Below are 17,906 nucleotides of genomic sequence, written 5' to 3' on the forward strand. Positions count from 1 at the left end.
TTTATTCTTTAATGAATGAAGTGCTTATAAATTTGTGACTTAAAAATATTGTCTAAGCTTAAAAATTACTAAAAAGTGTAAATACCAACTAAGGGTTCTTTTGTGAAGAATACGTGTTTCTTCATCAGAATATGAAATATGTATGCTACATATTGGCTTAGTTTTGCTTCAATAATTTTTCTATTTCTAAATTTATAACTTGGAATACATTTTTATCCCAAAATTCTTAGAATTAATCAATATTAGCTAAACTGAAATTAATGTAACCATTAATTCATTATTTAATTTATGCTGTCAGAATCTAGAGGAATTTTATTTAAATAAATATTTATTTAACTCTGATAGATGATTCTCACTGTAGTATTGAGGAAGAAAACTGCAATGAGATGGAAATCTACCAGAAACCTGTTTTAAAAACTGATACAGTTCAGCTATCTGCAAATAGTTAAGTTTCTGCTCCTATTTGTCCTTGATGGGAAAATAGTAAAAAAAAAAATTAAGTGAAAATTTCTGTGAAGAGAGACTAATTCTCCATAACTGATGTAGAATCCGCCTTGTGATATGATTCACCTTTTCCTATTAGAGGTTTTAGTGTCTCAGTCATCCTGTGGAAGCTCTCTACAGTAGTTGTGGCCAGTGGGATGTCTCTACACCTCAGTAAGAAAGAAGTGTTTCTTTAACTACAGATTAAGCACCACAACCTCCCTTATCCATAAGCATACAGCGTCAACAAACAGGTTTCTGGGGGAAACCTTTGTAGGTTAGGAATAGAGGCTGGAGAATAATACACTAGAAATCCAAACAATTTATAAGGGTTTTGTGGTACAGAATAAATTGTACTTTGAAAATCAGAAAATCTCATATGGAAATTTAAGTTTCAACTTGACTGGTAAACTAAAAATATATTTTAATCATAATAAGGATCATGGACTTTATGATTGGAAGAAATCTGTGAGTCATAAAGTGTGTGCTTACAATTCCAGCATTCAGAAGGCTGATAACTGGATCATCTTCACCTTAAAGAGTTAATAAGCCATATCACAAATGCAAGGTTGCCTTCATAATATTGGAATAATTGCTGGTTATGTCCTCATGGCACATAAATCCATCCTAGTATCCTAATGTTTTCTGTGCATTATTTTTTTGGGCAGTTTTTATGCACTAGAAAATATTCCTTACTTTCAAAGATGGATGTGAGACCTAGAGACCACCAGTTAGAACTAAAGGTAGAGAAAGTTGTGGTACTTTGAAAAGTAGTACGATCAATATTTTTGTCATGCTGTTCTATACACTGTGAAGATGGGCTCTTGACACTATTGGATATCAACTGCCAGAGACCCTTTAGTAGAGACAGAAAAGTGTAAATTTTGTTTGGGAATGGTAAAAATATGAATATTTCTGATCCTCCTTTAGCCCTTAATTCCAGCAGTAATAGAAGCTCATCTACCCCTTACCATATTAGATTCAATGGCCAACGACTTTCCTTACTTTTAGAATTTTAAATTAAATCTTTGTCAACTGAAACCATGAGTCACAGCACGTATGCATACATTTTCTTTTATGCATACTTTACCATCTGTGAATTCTCCTGTTATTAAATACCTTATGTTGTCCTAAAATGCCCCAGCAAACTTCCTAGTATACATCTTATTTTGCACAATTTTCACTTAGTCTTGTTCATGTTTTAGGAAGTCCTGAAGGACGAGAGGTAGCTGAAACAGCACTAAACTGCTATCCAAGCAAATATATCCAATTCCAATAAAACGTGAAATAACACTAGTAATTTTACATATAACACTAATAATTTAAATGTTAATAATTTAGTAATATGACATATTTATGAAATGTTATATGCAAAATATAGCTATTAAATCCTAGAGGTAAATGATTGGTTTTTAACTACCTATGCACATAAAGGAAGGAAATACCAGAGTAGAGAAGATAAAAAGTTATAGTGAGTTAATTTGTATTTACAACTTAGCTAAAATCCTTATAAATGCCTTATTTTAAGATGGGACTAAGAATTTTAAGTGAAATTGCTGCTTTTATAAATAGAAAAAATATGCAATAAATAAACTGTATAAAAGTAATCAAAAAGACAATAACATTATTTGTTAAACCCAAAATCTTACCAACCCCCCCAATAGTTTAAACTCTTAGACTTGTGTCATTGGATCAGCATTTATAAAAATCCACCCAGAACTAAAATTATTAGTAAATGGTTGGAAACTGAGGTGAGCAGGCATTTAGCAATTGTTCAGTGGTCTGTAAAATGAATTTCTGATCTCAGTCCAGTCATAAAACCTATCATCACAATTGATGCAAGTCAATGCCTTTTCTATCAATCTCATCAGGGAAGCTTTGGACTGCCTGAATACAGGCACAAAAAAATGTCTCCTACAGAGCCAAAATCTCTAAGTCAAAACTAAGGATCACCCATGAGAGAGTTACTTTCTCTGTTTGGATCATGCTACAGCTAACTAAGGCTTAAAAATGATTCCAGTTCCTTCAGGAAGATTTACTTTCTCTCTAAAGATAGAATTGATGTCATGAAAATACTACATTATGTAGGAGAGCAACTGAAGAAAAAGAACTATTTCAAACTATGGAACAGGAAGGTAGAATTTTGCCTATGACGTGACTTGGTACCACATACATTATATCTCAAAAGTGGTGCCAAGGTTGCTTCACAGGTCCAAGTAGACCACTGCGGTACAGACGCAATAGGAGACTGAAAGTTCATCTGTACTCAAACTGAACACTTGCATGGCTTTCTATAAAATTCAAGGGGTTCTCGAGGCTTTTATCTTAAGCTTTCAAATGTTTCCTTATCAATTATTGCCTATAGTTTTTAAAATAATTCACACACACACCCGTAAACATTTTTTGTTTGTTTGTTTTTTGTTTTAAGTTTCTGGCCCTTAGAAAGTAACACTGTTTATCCCTTAGGTCTAGGTTAAGTAGAACTTGAGGGAACACATTAAATATTGAAAATGATATCTGTTGATACTCAGTAGAAAAGTCTGCAGTTCCTCCAGAATTAGTCTCTGCCCCTTCCTGTATCTCTGAGAAAGTGTGCTCCTTCAGCATACTGAGAATACTTATCTTGTTATCCTCTTGTGGGTTCAGATGTAGATAAGGCTGAAATCTTTGGCTGTTTATAATCTCTGAAATGCTCTGATCGGAGATATTGGGAAGTGGCATTTTGGAGCAAAGTGTATCTGCTTAATTCCCCAGGCTAGAAATGGGTGTTATACGGAGCCAGGCCTGAAGCACTTGGAATATGCTATGTGAGGGTCCTCTGTGCGTTCTGTTCCCTGGCTGTGAGCAAATATCCAACACAAATAACGTAAAGAGCAGAATATAATGGGGAACTCATTACATCAGGGTGAGTTACTGACAGCAGGAACGTGAGGAAACTGGTCATATGGTAAATGTGGGCTTAAAAAAGGAGAAATGTTATATTATCTTTAAAACATCCCTCTCATACCTAATCGTAACCCATGGCAGCTGCATAGATTTTATATCTCACAAGTCCCACAGTTTTGCACAACAGAGTCAAAAACTGGGAAACCCAAATTCCAATGCATGAGCGCATGGGGCGTTTCATATTCAAACGTTCCTAGTCACTAAATAAATGTTAGATACTTTGAATAGAGATGTCTCAAGATTAAATAAAATTATCAAATTTGAATTTTTTTTTCTTCAAAAAAAACTTCTCTGAAAATCTTGAGTTAAAGTGAGAAGCCCTCTCTTAAGAGGAAACTTCATAACAAATAAGGGAAGCATAAGCTACACAAATGTTAGTGAGGATGAGAGATTTTGATTTTGTCATATTCTGCCAAATGATGAATTTCTAAATCAGCACTTTTGCATCAAAAGGTAACTGATGCATGTCTCTTTCTCTCCTGGTTTTCTTTTGTGACACGCCATCTAGACTGAGATGGAGAAAAAAATATAACAGTCAGTTGTCTTTAAAATTCCTAAACTATGTATGAAACACAGTTCTGAATTATGTTGTGTTAATTGGATTAAAACTGAGAAATACTTTTGCCAGAAATAAAAGTTCTGTAAGATCGACCATTAAAAGAAGAATTGAGAAAGAGTTCGGAGATACTGGACAATTGTGAAATTATTGGAGATAATGAGGAGAGAGCCATTCACTCAGGTGATTACTGCAATCAGACAAACTGTCTAGAGTGCTGGAAGACTGTCAGTGGCCTTGTTAGTCTTTAGTCTGAGAGTGCCTATCAGTGCCTGTCTTGGTTAGAATTTCTATTTTTGGGAAGAGACACTGTGACCACAGCAACACTTCTAAAGAAAACACTTAACTGGGGCAGGCTTACTACTTTGGAGGTTTAGTCCATTATCATCATGGCAGGAAGCACGGTGCCATGCAGGCAGACGTGTTGCTGGAAAGGTCGCTGGGAGTTTCGTGTCTGGAGCCACAGAGAGCAGGAAGAGAATGAGACACATGGGCCAGGCTGGAGCATCTGAGACTTCAAGGGATACAGTTCTTCTAATGACAACACACCCACTCCAACAAGACCAGACCTCCTAATAGTGCCACTCCTTATGAGCCTGTGGAAGTTAGTTTTATTCAAACCACCATAGCACCCATGTTCTTCTCTAGTCTGAGAGTCTTATAAGGCCATGAGAGACCACAATTTTCTCAACTTTGAGAATGTGCAAGGCATCAGGACCTCTTCTCTAGTCTTTTGAAGATCTTGGGCAAATCAGCCTCAGTTTATACTGTGCACATGAGATTAGCTATATAAAGAGGAGAGTCTGCTTCTCGTTGCAAGACATCACCCTTCATTATCCAAACTTTTCCAATATCAGGTAAATTTGCTTTGTCAGCCTCCTTCAACAGCATCATCTACCCATGTGCATAAAACTTGTTATTTGTATTTATATTTTTTGCTAGCTCATGTATTCTCTCTAGGGAAGTTCTAGCATAGGTAAGGTGTCTCTCAATTCTTTAATTTATTGTATGTGGACTATTATGCTGTTCAGCATTAGTGGTTGGCAGAAACTGAGTTGTCATATCATTTATAAATAAGGCTTCACTTGATTTAAATTAATGCAGCCACTTTGTTTTTGTTTGTTTGTTTGTTTTCATAATTAAAGTAGCAAAGTCCATTACTAAAGAAGGAAGGCACTGAGTGAAAAAATGTGTTGATTGCATTCTCTTAGCATAGATTAAACTTGAGGACAGAAATCTCATGTTCTCAAAGCATATTCCTGAAAGAAATCCCTATTTCTGAACTCTTTAGTTTCAGTCAGTGACTTCTTTGTATTCCCTTCGAATTGCTAACAGTTTTCACTTCAGGACATTCATCATAGAGATCCTGAGGGTCTATTATTCCAGTTCCAGAAGCAAATTGTTTGCCTCCTTGAATTGGGAGGTTTGAGTACTCACATGGTACATAGTTGTTTTATTCTCCCTGCAATTTCTGTTGACAGGGAAACAAGCTTAAAGTGTAAACCCATGAACAGAACAAGAATTTCATAGGAATCTATGGCACTGAACAAAGTTTGTTAGAGAAAAACAAGAATCACCATGTTTATAATTTGAAGGATAAATTTCAGCAACATCTTAAATGGGTGGCATTTCTGTTCTAAATGACATCCAATGGGGTTAGTGAATTCAGCTGTCTATTAATCTTTACTAAACTATTCACAATGGCTTTACTTTGGCTGGAATTGTTGAGACGCCTGAAGAATACTCTCTCACCCAAGTGTTCTCAAGGCTCTCTTTATGTGACCCAGACAATAGCATATTGATTTTCATAGCACACCTGAGATAAGCACAAATGTTTTCTTAGTGTAATATAGAATAATAAACCTTTATATATACTGTTAAAATCTCATGGTACCTGCTCACGTTCAAGAAGGAAGGACACATACACATTTCACAATTTAATTACTTTTTAAGGTCTTTGAGAGTCTTGTAAGTGTTCTGCTATTCAATCTCCTATTCTGCCAAATCTTCCTAGATCAACACAAGCTATTTACATACATTTTGTACTTTTATTTTTTTAAAAAAATGCATGATCAATTTGTTTTGCCTAAATATTCTTGGAGGTATCTTCAAGTGGAGACTGACTTACTCAGAGCTACATTTTTTTTTATTAACTTGAGTATTTCTTATATACATTTCGAGTGTTATTCCCTTTCCCGGTTTCCGGGCAAACATCCCCCTCCCCCCTCCCCTTCCTTATGGGTGTTCCCCTCCCAACCCTCCCCCCATTGCCGCCCTCCCCCCATAGACTAGTTCACTGGGGGTTCAGTCTTAGCAGGACCCAGGGCTTCCCCTTCCACTGGTGCTCTTACTAGGATATTCATTGCTACCTATGGGATCAGAGTCCAGGGTCAGTCCATGTATAGTATTTAGGTAGTGGCTTAGTCCCTGGAAGCTCTGGTTGCTTGGCATTGTTGTACTTTTGGGGTCTCGAGTCCCTTCAAGCTCTTCCAGTTCTTTCTCTGATTCCTTCAATAGGGGACCTATTCTCAGTTCAGTGGTTTGCTGCTGGCATTCGCCTCTATATTTGCTGTATTCTGGCTGTGTCTCTCAGGAGCGATCTACATCCTGCTCCTGTCGGTCTGCACTTCTTTGCTTCATCCATCTTGTCTAATTGGGTGGCTGTATATGTATGGGCCACATGTGGGGCAGGCTCTGAATGGGTGTTCCTTCAGTCTCTGTTTTAATCTTTGCCTCTCCCTTCCCTGCCAAGGGTATTCTTTTTCCTCATTTAAAGAAGGAGTGAAGCATTCACATTTTGATCATCCGTCTTGAGTTTCGTTTGTTCTAGGCATCTAGGGTAATTCAAGCATTTGGGCTAATAGCCACTTATCAATGAGTGCATACCATGTATGTCTTTCTGTGATTGGGTTAGCTCACTCAGGATGATATTTTCCAGTTCCAACCATTTGCCTACGAATTTCATAAACTCGTTTTTGATAGCTGAGTAATATTCCATTGTGTAGATGTACCACATTTTCTGTATCCATTCCTCTGTTGAAGGGCATCTGGGTTCTTTCCATTTTCTGGCTATTATAAATAAGGCTGCGATGAACATAGTGGAGCACGTGTCTCTTTTATATGTTGAGGCATCTTTTGGGTATATGCCCAAGAGAAGTATAGCTGGATCCTCAGGCAGTTCAATGTCCAATTTTCTGAGGAACCTCCAGACTGATTTCCAGAATGGTTTTACCAGTCTGCAATCCCACCAACAATGGAGGAGTGTTCCTCTTTCTCCACATCCTCGCCAGCATCTGCTGTCACCTGAGTTTTTGAACTTAGCCAATCGCACTGGTGTGAGGTGAAATCTCAGGGTTGTTTTGATTTGCATTTCCCTTATGACTAAAGATGTTGAACATTTCTTTAGGTGTTTCTCAGCCATTCGGCATTCCTCAGCTGTGAATTCTTTGTTTAGCTCTGAACCCCATTTTTTAATAGGGTTATTTGTTTCCCTGCGGTCTAACTTCTTGAGTTCTTTGTATATTTTGGATATAAGGCCTCTATCTGTTGTAGGATTGGTAAAGATCTTTTCCCAATCTGTTGGTTGCCGTTTTGTCCTAACCACAGTGTCCTTTGCCTTACAGAAGCTTTGCAGTTTTATGAGATCCCATTTGTCGATTCTTGATCTTAGAGCATAAGCCATTGGTGTTTTGTTCAGGAAATTTTTTCCAGTGCCCATGTGTTCCAGATGCTTCCCTAGTTTTTCTTCTATTAGTTTGAGTGTGTCTGGTTTGATGTGGAGGTCCTTGATCCACTTGGACTTAAGCTTTGTACAGGGTGATAAGCATGGATCGATCTGCATTCTTCTACATGTTGCCCTCCAGTTGAACCAGCACCATTTGCTGAAAATGCTATCTTTTTTCCATTGGATGGTTTTGGCTCCTTTGTCAAAAATCAAGTGACCATAGGTGTGTGGGTTCATTTCTGGGTCTTCAATTCTATTCCATTGGTCTATCTGTCTGTCTCTGTACCAATACCATGCAGTTTTTATCACTATTGCTCTGCAATACTGCTTGAGTTCAGGGAGAGTGATTCCCCCTGAAGTCCTTTTATTGTTGAGGATAGCTTTAGCTATCCTGGGTTTTTTGTTATTCCAGATGAATTTGCAAATTGTTCTGTCTAACTCTTTGAAGAATTGGATTGGTATTTTGATGGGGATTGCATTGAATCTGTAGATTGCTTTTGGTAAAATGGCCATTTTTACTATATTAATCCTGCCAATCCATGAGCATGGGAGATCTTTCCATCTTCTGAGGTCTTCTTCAATTTCTTTCCTCAGTGTCTTGAAGTTCTTATTGTACAGATCTTTTACTTGCTTGGTTAAAGTCACACCGAGGTACTTTATATTATTTGGGTCTATTATGAAGGGTGTCGTTTCCCTAATTTCTTTCTCGGCTTGTTTCTCTTTTGTATAGAGGAAGGCAACTGATTTATTTGAGTTAATTTTATACCCAGCCACTTTGCTGAAGTTGTTTATCAGCTTTAGTAGTTCTCTGGTGGAACTTTTGGGATCACTTAAATATACTATCATGTCATCTGCAAATAGTGATATTTTGACCTCTTCTTTTCCGATCTGTATCCCTTTGATCTCCTTTTGTTGTCTGATTGCTCTGGCTAGAACTTCAAGAACTATATTGAATAAGTAGGGAGAGAGTGGGCAGCCTTGTCTAGTCCCTGATTTTAGTGGGATTGCTTCAAGTTTCTCTCCATTTAGTTTAATGTTAGCAACTGGTTTGCTGTATATGGCTTTTACTATGTTTAGGTATGGGCCTTGAATTCCTATTCTTTCCAGGACTTTTATCATGAAGGGGTGTTGAATTTTGTCAAATGCTTTCTCAGCATCTAATGAAATGATCATGTGGTTCTGTTCTTTCAGTTTGTTTATATAATGGATCACGTTGATGGTTTTCCGTATATTAAACCATCCCTGCATGCCTGGGATGAAGCCTACTTGATCATGGTGGATGATTGTTTTGATGTGCTCTTGAATTCGGTTTGCCAGAATTTTATTGAGTATTTTTGCGTCGATATTCATAAGGGAAATTGGTCTGAAGTTCTCTTTCTTTGTTGTGTCTTTGTGTGGTTTAGGTATAAGAGTAATTGTGGCTTCATAGAAGGAATTCGGTAGGGCTCCATCTGTTTCAATTTTGTGGAATAGTTTGGATAATATTGGTATGAGGTCTTCTATGAAGGTTTGATAGAATTCTGCACTAAACCCGTCTGGACCTGGGCTCTTTTTGGTTGGGAGACCTTTAATGACTGCTTCTATTTCCTTAGGAGTTATGGGGTTGTTTAACTGGTTTATCTGTTCCTGATTTAACTTCGATACCTGGTATCTGTCTAGGAAATTGTCCATTTCCTGAAGATTTTCAAATTTTGTTGAATATAGGTTTTTATAGTAAGATCTGATGATTTTTTGAATTTCCTCCGAATCTGTAGTTATGTCTCCCTTTTCATTTCTGATTTTGTTAATTTGGACACACTCTCTGTGTCCTCTCGTTAGTCTGGCTAAGGGTTTATCTATCTTGTTGATTTTCTCAAAGAACCAACTTTTGGTTCTGTTGATTCTTTCTATGGTCCTTTTTGTTTCTACTTGGTTGATTTCAGCTCTGAGTTTGATTATTTCCTGCCTTCTACTCCTCCTGGGTGTATTTGCTTCTTTTTGTTCTAGAGCTTTTAGGTGTGCTGTCAAGCTGCTGACATATGCTCTTTCCTGTTTCTTTCTGCAGGCACTCAGCGCTATGAGTTTTCCTCTTAGCACAGCTATCATTGTGTCCCATAAGTTTGAGTATGTTGTATCTTCATTTTCATTAAATTCTAAAAAGTTTTTAATTTCTTTCTTTATTTCTTCCTTGACCAGGTTATCATTGAGTAGAGCATTGTTCAATTTCCACGTATATGTGGGCATTCTTCCCTTATTGTTATTGAAGACCAGTTTTAGGCCGTGGTGGTCCGATAGCACACATGGGATTATTTCTATCTTTCTGTACCTGTTGAGGCCCGTTTTTTGACCAATTATATGGTCAATTTTGGAGAAAGTACCATGAGGACCTGAGAAGAAGGTATATCCTTTTGCTTTAGGATAGAATGTTCTATAAATATCCGTTAAGTCCATTTGGCTCATGACTTCTCTTAGTCTGTCTACATCACTGTTTAATTTCTGTTTCCATGATCTGTCCATTGATGAGAGTGGGGTGTTGAAATCTCCCACTATTATTGTGTGAGGTGCAATGTGTGTTTTGAGCTTTAGTAAGGTTTCTTTTACGTATGTAGGTGCCCTTGTTTTTGGGGCATAGATATTTAGGATTGAGAGTTCATCTTGGTTGATTTTTCCTTTGATGAATATGAAGTGTCCTTCCTTATCTTTTTTGATGACTTTTAGTTGGAAATTGATTTTATTTGATATTAGAATGGCTACTCCAGCTTGCTTCTTCTGACCATTTGCTTGGAAAGTTGTTTTCCAGCCTTTCACTCTGAGGTAGTGTCTGTCTTTGTCTCTGAGGTGTGTTTCCTGTAGGCAGCAGAATGCAGGGTCCTCGTTGCGTATCCAGTTTGTTAATCTATGTCTTTTTATTGGGGAGTTGAGGCCATTGATATTGAGAGATATTAAGGAATAGTGAGTATTGCTTCCCGTTATATTCATAATTGTATGTGAGGTTATGTTTGTGTGCTTTCATTCTCTTTGTTTTGTTGCCAAGACGATTAGTTTCTTGCTTCTTCTAGGGTATAGCTTGCCTCCTTATGTTGGGCTTTACCATTTATTATCCTTTGTAGTGCTGGATTTGTAGAAAGATATTGTGTAAATTTGGTTTTGTCATGGAATATCTTGGTTTCTCCATCAATGTTAATTGAGAGTTTTGCAGGATACAGTAACCTGGGCTGGCATTTGTGTTCTCTTAGGGTCTGTATGACATCAGTCCAGGATCTTCTGGCCTTCATAGTTTCTGGCGAGAAGTCTGGTGTGATTCTGATAGGTCTCCCTTTATATGTTACTTGACCTTTTTCCCTTACTGCTTTTAATATTCTTTCTTTATTTTGTGCGTTTGGTGTTTTGACAATTATGTGACGGGAGGTGTTTCTTTTCTGGTCCAATCTATTTGGAGTTCTGTAGGCTTCTTGTATGTCTATGGGTATCTCTTTTTTTAGGTTAGGGAAGTTTTCTTCTATGATTTTGTTGAAGATATTTACTGGTCCTTTGAGCTGGGAGTCTTCACTCTCTTCTATACCTATTATCCTTAGGTATGATCTTCTCATTGAGTCCTGGATTTCTTGTATGTTTTGGACCAGTAGCTTTTTCCGCTTTACATTATCTTTGACAGTTGAGTCAATGATTTCTATGGAATCTTCTGCTCCTGAGATTCTCTCTTCCATCTCTTGTATTCTGTTGGTGAAGCTTGTATCTACAGCTCCTTGTCTCTTCTTTTGGTTTTCTATATCCAGGGTTGTTTCCATGTGTTCTTTCTTGATTGCTTCTATTTCCATTTTTAATTCCTTCAACTGTTTGATTGTGTTTTCCTGGAATTCTTTCAGGGATTTTTGCGATTCCTCTCTGTAGGCTTCTACTTGTTTATTAATGTTTTCCTGTGCTTCCCTAAGTGTGTTCATGTCTTTCTTGAAGTCCTCCAGCATCATGATCAAATATGATTTTGAAACTAGATCTTGCTTTTCTGGTGTGTTTGGATCTTCCATGTTTGTTTTGGTGGGAGAATTGGGCTCCGATGATGGCATGTAGTCTTGGTTTCTGTTGCTTGGGTTCCTGCGCTTGCCTCTCGCCATCAGATTATCTCTAGTGTTACTTTGTTCTGCTGTTTCTGACAGTGGCTAGACTGTCCTATAAGCCTGTGTGTCAGGAGTGCTGTATACCTGTTTTCCTCTCTTTCAGTCAGTTATGGGGACAGAGTGTTCTGCTTTCGGGCGTGTAGTTTTTCCTCTCTACAGGTCTTCAGCTGTTCCTGTGGGCCTGTGTCTTGAGTTCACCAGGCAGCTTTCTTGCAGCAGAAAATTTGGTCTTACCTGTAGTCCCGAGGCTCAGGTTTGCTCGTGGGGTGCTGCCCAGGGGCTCTCTGCAGCGGCAGCAACCAGGAAGCCAGAGCTACATTTTTAAAGGAAGTTGTATCTCTGTTATGCAGCTAATAATCATCGGTAAACTTCTGATCTAGAAGTTGAACTTCAAGAACAATTCCCATCCATGTTGGAAGGTGGTTTGGCCTGAAATTGCACAGGTTTTGTGCATGGTAACATGTAAAGCTGTCCTTAATGAGTACAGACACTGGTCTTAGTCATCTACCATCTCTAGATTTTACTTTCCTTATGAAACATTGTAAGTTCTATCCTCAGGTCTGACACAGTACAATGATAGAACTGACTTACACAATCGGTTCTCTACTCTCTACAGTGTCATGTGAGTGCAAGGATGAGCAAACACATACACACACTAAATAAATAAATAAATAAACAAACAAATAAATAAATATTGTATTTTAAGGCCTAGTGGCAATAAGTAAATGATTCAAGATGATCACATTGGATAAATTTAAATCATAGATATTAAGGTAGATTTCTTAAAGAATGAATTCCTTTTTGAAGAAATATATATGTATATGTACATAGATGTATATGTATATACGTACATATGTATATATTCAAACAATTAATGATTAGAGTATTTCAACACATAAATACACACACAATTCCCACCTATGCATTCAGATATGCTCTTCACAGGAACACAAATTCAGGTTGAGGTATACCACCTGGGTTCAATTACATTGTTCTTCATCTCCATGTGCCTCAGTTTCTTGAGTGCACTAATAAAAGAAAGCAGCACACTGACTTTTTGCAACAGTAAAATGAGATGGTGTATGACGTGCCAGACACACAGTCCATAGGACAGTAATTCCAAAATAGTTTATCTACTTTGGGTTAGGAAGATAAAGAATGATTTTTTTGCTTAGGACATACATCATCTCACTTGCTTTAAGAGTCAAGTTGTCATCATAGAGTATGGTAGACTTCGACATAGAAATGTTGAAAAAATTAAAGTAGAAAATATAAAGAATTATAGCACCATTCATTAACCTGAGAACTGATCTTTTCTCTAGTTGTACTCTGTTATGTAGAGATTTTTTACTGCAAAAGCAAATATGAATTGGGCAGACTTTGGATCATGTAAGGGATATATGAACAAGAAAGAATTAGAGTAGCTAAAATTTCTTGTTATGAATTTTTATTGGATATTTTATTTATTTACATTTCAAATATTTTCCTTTCCTGATTTTCCCTCCAGAAACACCCTATCCCACCTTCCCTCCCCCTGCTCCTATGAGGGTGCTCCCCATACCCACCTGCCACCACCCTGGTGTTCCCCTACACTGGGGCATCAAGCCTTCCCAGGAACAGGGGCCTTTCCTCCCATTGATGTCCAACAAGGCCATCCTCTGCTACATATACAGCTGGAGCCATGGGTCCCTCCATGTGTACTCTTTGGCTGGTGGTTTAGTCCTTGGGAGTACTGGGGGGAGTGGGGAGGTCTGGTTGGTTGATATTGTTCTTCCTATGGATTGCAAACTGCTTCAGCTCCTTCAGTCATTTCTATAATTCCTCCATTGTGAACCCTGTGCTCAGTCCAATGGTTGGCTGCTGTTAATGATAACAAGTTTTGGGAACTGAGCATAATTAGAAAGGTAATTTTTCTATATTCAAGTTATTTCTTAACACACACACACGCACATACACACACACACACACACACACACACACACACACACACACTTTGAAGAAGTATAAGAAATGGATAAAAAAACAGGTCCAATTTTATTGGGAATAAAATTCATTGAATTTGAGGTCAAACAATTCTTCTGTGGATTTATTTATTTGGCCATAATTGATTGGATTTGAAAGCCTTACAAAAGTAAGGATTGGTGATAGAAATGGATGATGATGAGGTAATGGGGAGGAGAAAGTCTGACTGAAAAACCTAATGCCATAAGTCTGTGAAAAAGAAAGCCTCTTTTCTGTGTGACAGGACACAGTTTATAAAAACAAAATTACATCATAGAACAGAAAGTGCTGATCCAGCCTGCAAAACTCTAAGTACAACATGTAGAAATAGCTTATGGAAAAATACCTTTATTTGAAAGACTGTAATTGTCTCTTGGATCAGAGATAATACAAAAACATTATTGTATTTATATCATCCTTATTATGATTATTAAGTAATTATTATTAGTCTGACAAGGTTCTGAAAGTAGAATATAAGAGAGTGAACTGTGGTGTGGGATGCTGAGGGGAAAGGCACACCTGTGAGGAGTGAAAGCGGACAAAAAAATGAAAGGTCGCTACAAGACCTGTAAAACTGAGAGAAATTGGACCCAGAAATTTGATGGCCTTTGTGTTTATTGTCCTAGCCCAAATAGCAGTGACATGAATAGTTTGCACTCTAAAAGAATATTGTTTACATGAAACTGAAAATATAGCATATGATGATTTTATTTATGTGCTGGATTTGCTTCCTTATGTCCTTTTGAAAGCTGGAGTTTCAAGTTTTTAATAATATCTTTGGTGCTGACCTCTTTTTGTTCACATTAACCCACCAGTATCATTTTGCTTTCTTACCAGACAAAATAGAGAAAGAATGAAATCAATGAAGAAGAAAAATAGAAAACTTCACTCTTTCCCTCAGTCTCTGCTCCACACTTTGTCTTTATATTTCTTCCCATGAGTATTTTGATCCACCTTCTAAGGACTGAAGCATCCACACTTTTGTCTTCCTTCCTGTTGAGCTCCATGTGGTCAGTGAATTGTATCTCGTGTATTCCAAGCATTGGGGCTAATATCCTCTTTTCAGTGAGAGCATACTAAATGTGTGCTTTTGTGACTGGGTTACCTCACTCAGAATGATATTTTCTAATTCCATCCATTTGCCTAAGAATTTCATAAACTCATTCTTTTTAATAGCTGAGTAGTATTCCATTGTGTAAATGTGCCACCTTTTCTGTATCCATTCCTCTGTTTTAGGACATCTGGGCTCTTTCTAGCTTCTGGTTATTATAAGCCTGCTACAAATACAGTGGAGCATGTGTCCATGTTATATGTTGGAGCATCTTTTGGGTATATGCCCAGGAGTGGTATAGCTGTGTCTTTAGGTAGTACTATATCCAACTTTCTGAGGAACCTCCAAACTGATTTCCAGAGTGGTTGTATTAGCCTGCTATCTCACCAAGAGTGGAGAGGGTTCCTCTTTCTCTATATCCTTTCTCTATATCCTTTTAAGTTTATTCATATACAAAACTCTGTCCTTCATGGTAGGCTGAGATAACTTTCTCATACAGAGATAAGACTCAAATTTAACCCCTCTACCTTCAATCTTTTACCTTGACTGTAGTCTTGAATTGGGGGTGTGGTGGGGGTTGGTATGAGAATGTTAGGAGAATTAATCTGGAGACAGCTTATAATGTTTCAGAAATAATTCCTCTAATCTCATTACAGTTATCATTACTCACTCAGCATATTCAAAACACGTCTTTGTCCTGTCTCCAGTTTAAGGGATGTTTTTTCCTAGGAATATATGGCAAATGCAATTTTACTTTAACTTAGAAAAGAAAAAAAATTCTTCTTATGCGAAAAAAAATCTTCACAAAAGCTGATTTATTTTTACATTCCAATTATATTTTAGTTGTAAACTTTCATGCTTCTCTGTCACTTTTAATGAAACAAAGGTGATACTTAAATTTTAATTTAAACTTAACTTTTTATCTATTTTTCTTAACTTCTTTTATGGTTTTAACTACAATATAATTACATTACTTTCCACTTTCCAGTTTTTTCCTCTATCCCATCCAATGTCCCCTTCCTTCAAGACCTCCAATGCATCCCCACTCTCAAATTGATAACCCCTTTTTACAGGATTAATATTGATAAACACACACATATGAACAAGTATATAAATGCAATCACTGAGTACATTTTTATTGTACCACTGAACAGGACCCTCTTGGGAGCAATTAGAGAAAGGATTGAAAAAGTTGAAGGAGCTTGTGACCCCATAAGAATAACAATGCCAACCAACCAGACTATCCAGGGACTAAATCACTACCGAAAGACTATACGTGGACTGACCCAGGGCTCCAACTGCATATGTAGCAGAGAATACCCTTGTTGGGGCACCAGTGGAAGGGGAACCACTTGGTCCTGCCAAGGTTGGAACCCCCAGTGTAGGGGAATGTGGGGGAGTAGTAAGGAGAATGGATGGGGAAGGGGTAGGGAATGGGGGCTTAAGGACAGGAAACTGGGAAAGGGAATATCATTTGAAATGTAAGTAAAGAAATATATCTAATAAAAATGGTTATCTTAAAAAAAGATGAATAATACTATTTTATTAGATGAAGGACTGAAGGAGCTGAAGGTGTTTGCAACGCCATAGGAAGAACCGTAATATCAACCAACCAGACACCCCAGAGCTCCCCAGGACTAAACCACCAACCAGAGTACACATGTAGGGACCCATGGCTCCAGCTGCATATGTAGCAGAGGATGACATTGTTGGGCATCAATGGAAGGAGTGGCCTATCAAGGCTCGATGTCCTAGTGTAGGAGAATGCCAGGGTGGGGAGACTAGAGGGAGTGGGTGGGTGGGAAGCACCCTCATATAAGCAGGGGAGGGGGAATGGGATGCGGGATTCTGGAGGGGGATAATACTTGAAATGTAAATAAAGAAAATATTCAATTAGAGGAAAAAATTGTACATTGTGAAAAATAAAATTTATGACAAAACCTTCAAATTCAGACGACAATTTTAGTTAATCCATGACAGCCTAAACTACAAATACAATTTTTTGAGTTTTATGTAAATATAATATTTGGATTCTGATTAAAATCACAATATAATGATAATATTAGTACTCATGATATAATAATAATAATAATAATAATAATAATGTTGCATTCTAAAATCTAGTTTCCTTGAATATACGTACAAAACAGATTACATAATGTAAGTCAACATGTCTGATGCCCAGTGACTGGAAAACTCCAAGCAGGAGATAGAATCTAGGAAAAATGTGTTACATAGCAAAATAAGAACACAGGAAAGAACAGAAGGAACAAGTAAGACAAGGGAGTAAAAGATATCACTTACATGGAGCCGTTGAAGGAATTATTCAGATGGGGTCTGGGTGGTCAATGATAGAGTTTAATTGAGCTCTGCTTACAATGCCACTCTAGTAGGTTGCTAAACAGTATACAAACAACACTGGCAAATAAAATTTAAAACTTGTTTATTCCTGAACCAAACTGAGGGTTTTGTGTCTCTGTTTATCATTAACTCTTTCCTGTTCCCATGATACACATGGCTTCACTGGCCATTGAATTCGTGTGTGTGTGTGTGTGTGTGTGTGTGTGTGTGTGTGTGTGTGTATTCATGTGCATATGCATATATGTGTGTATGTATTCCTAAGCATAAACACAAATAACCTGTTCAATATCTAATACCAAATGGTAATCTGAAGACACATCTACAAGTAAATTTGGGAAGTTTTTCTAGGCCTTTTCAAGATGTCATTATTTTGTTACTTCATATAAATTCTTATGTAATTTGTCTGTCTCCACTAAGAAATTACTCATTGTCTCAAAGCCAACATAGTATGGCAACACACTTCCCAAATTAGATCTTTTGCCTTCAGCAAAATTGTATAATAAACTATATTTCCATTTGATATCCTTGACACACATTGGAAATTGAGGACCATTTTTGCTAAGATAAGTGGTTAAAACTGTGGATGTCAATTGTGTATTAAATGGTTTTATTTTGTATCTAAATTATGTCATTCATTGGATAACACTATGCAGTAATTGTTCCATTATCCTAATTTTATAGGTGAAGAAA

This window comes from Rattus norvegicus, chromosome 15 (genome assembly GCF_021556685.1).
Source record: "Rattus norvegicus strain SHRSP/BbbUtx chromosome 15, alternate assembly SHRSP_T2T, whole genome shotgun sequence".
Lineage (NCBI taxonomy): Eukaryota > Metazoa > Chordata > Mammalia > Rodentia > Muridae > Rattus > Rattus norvegicus.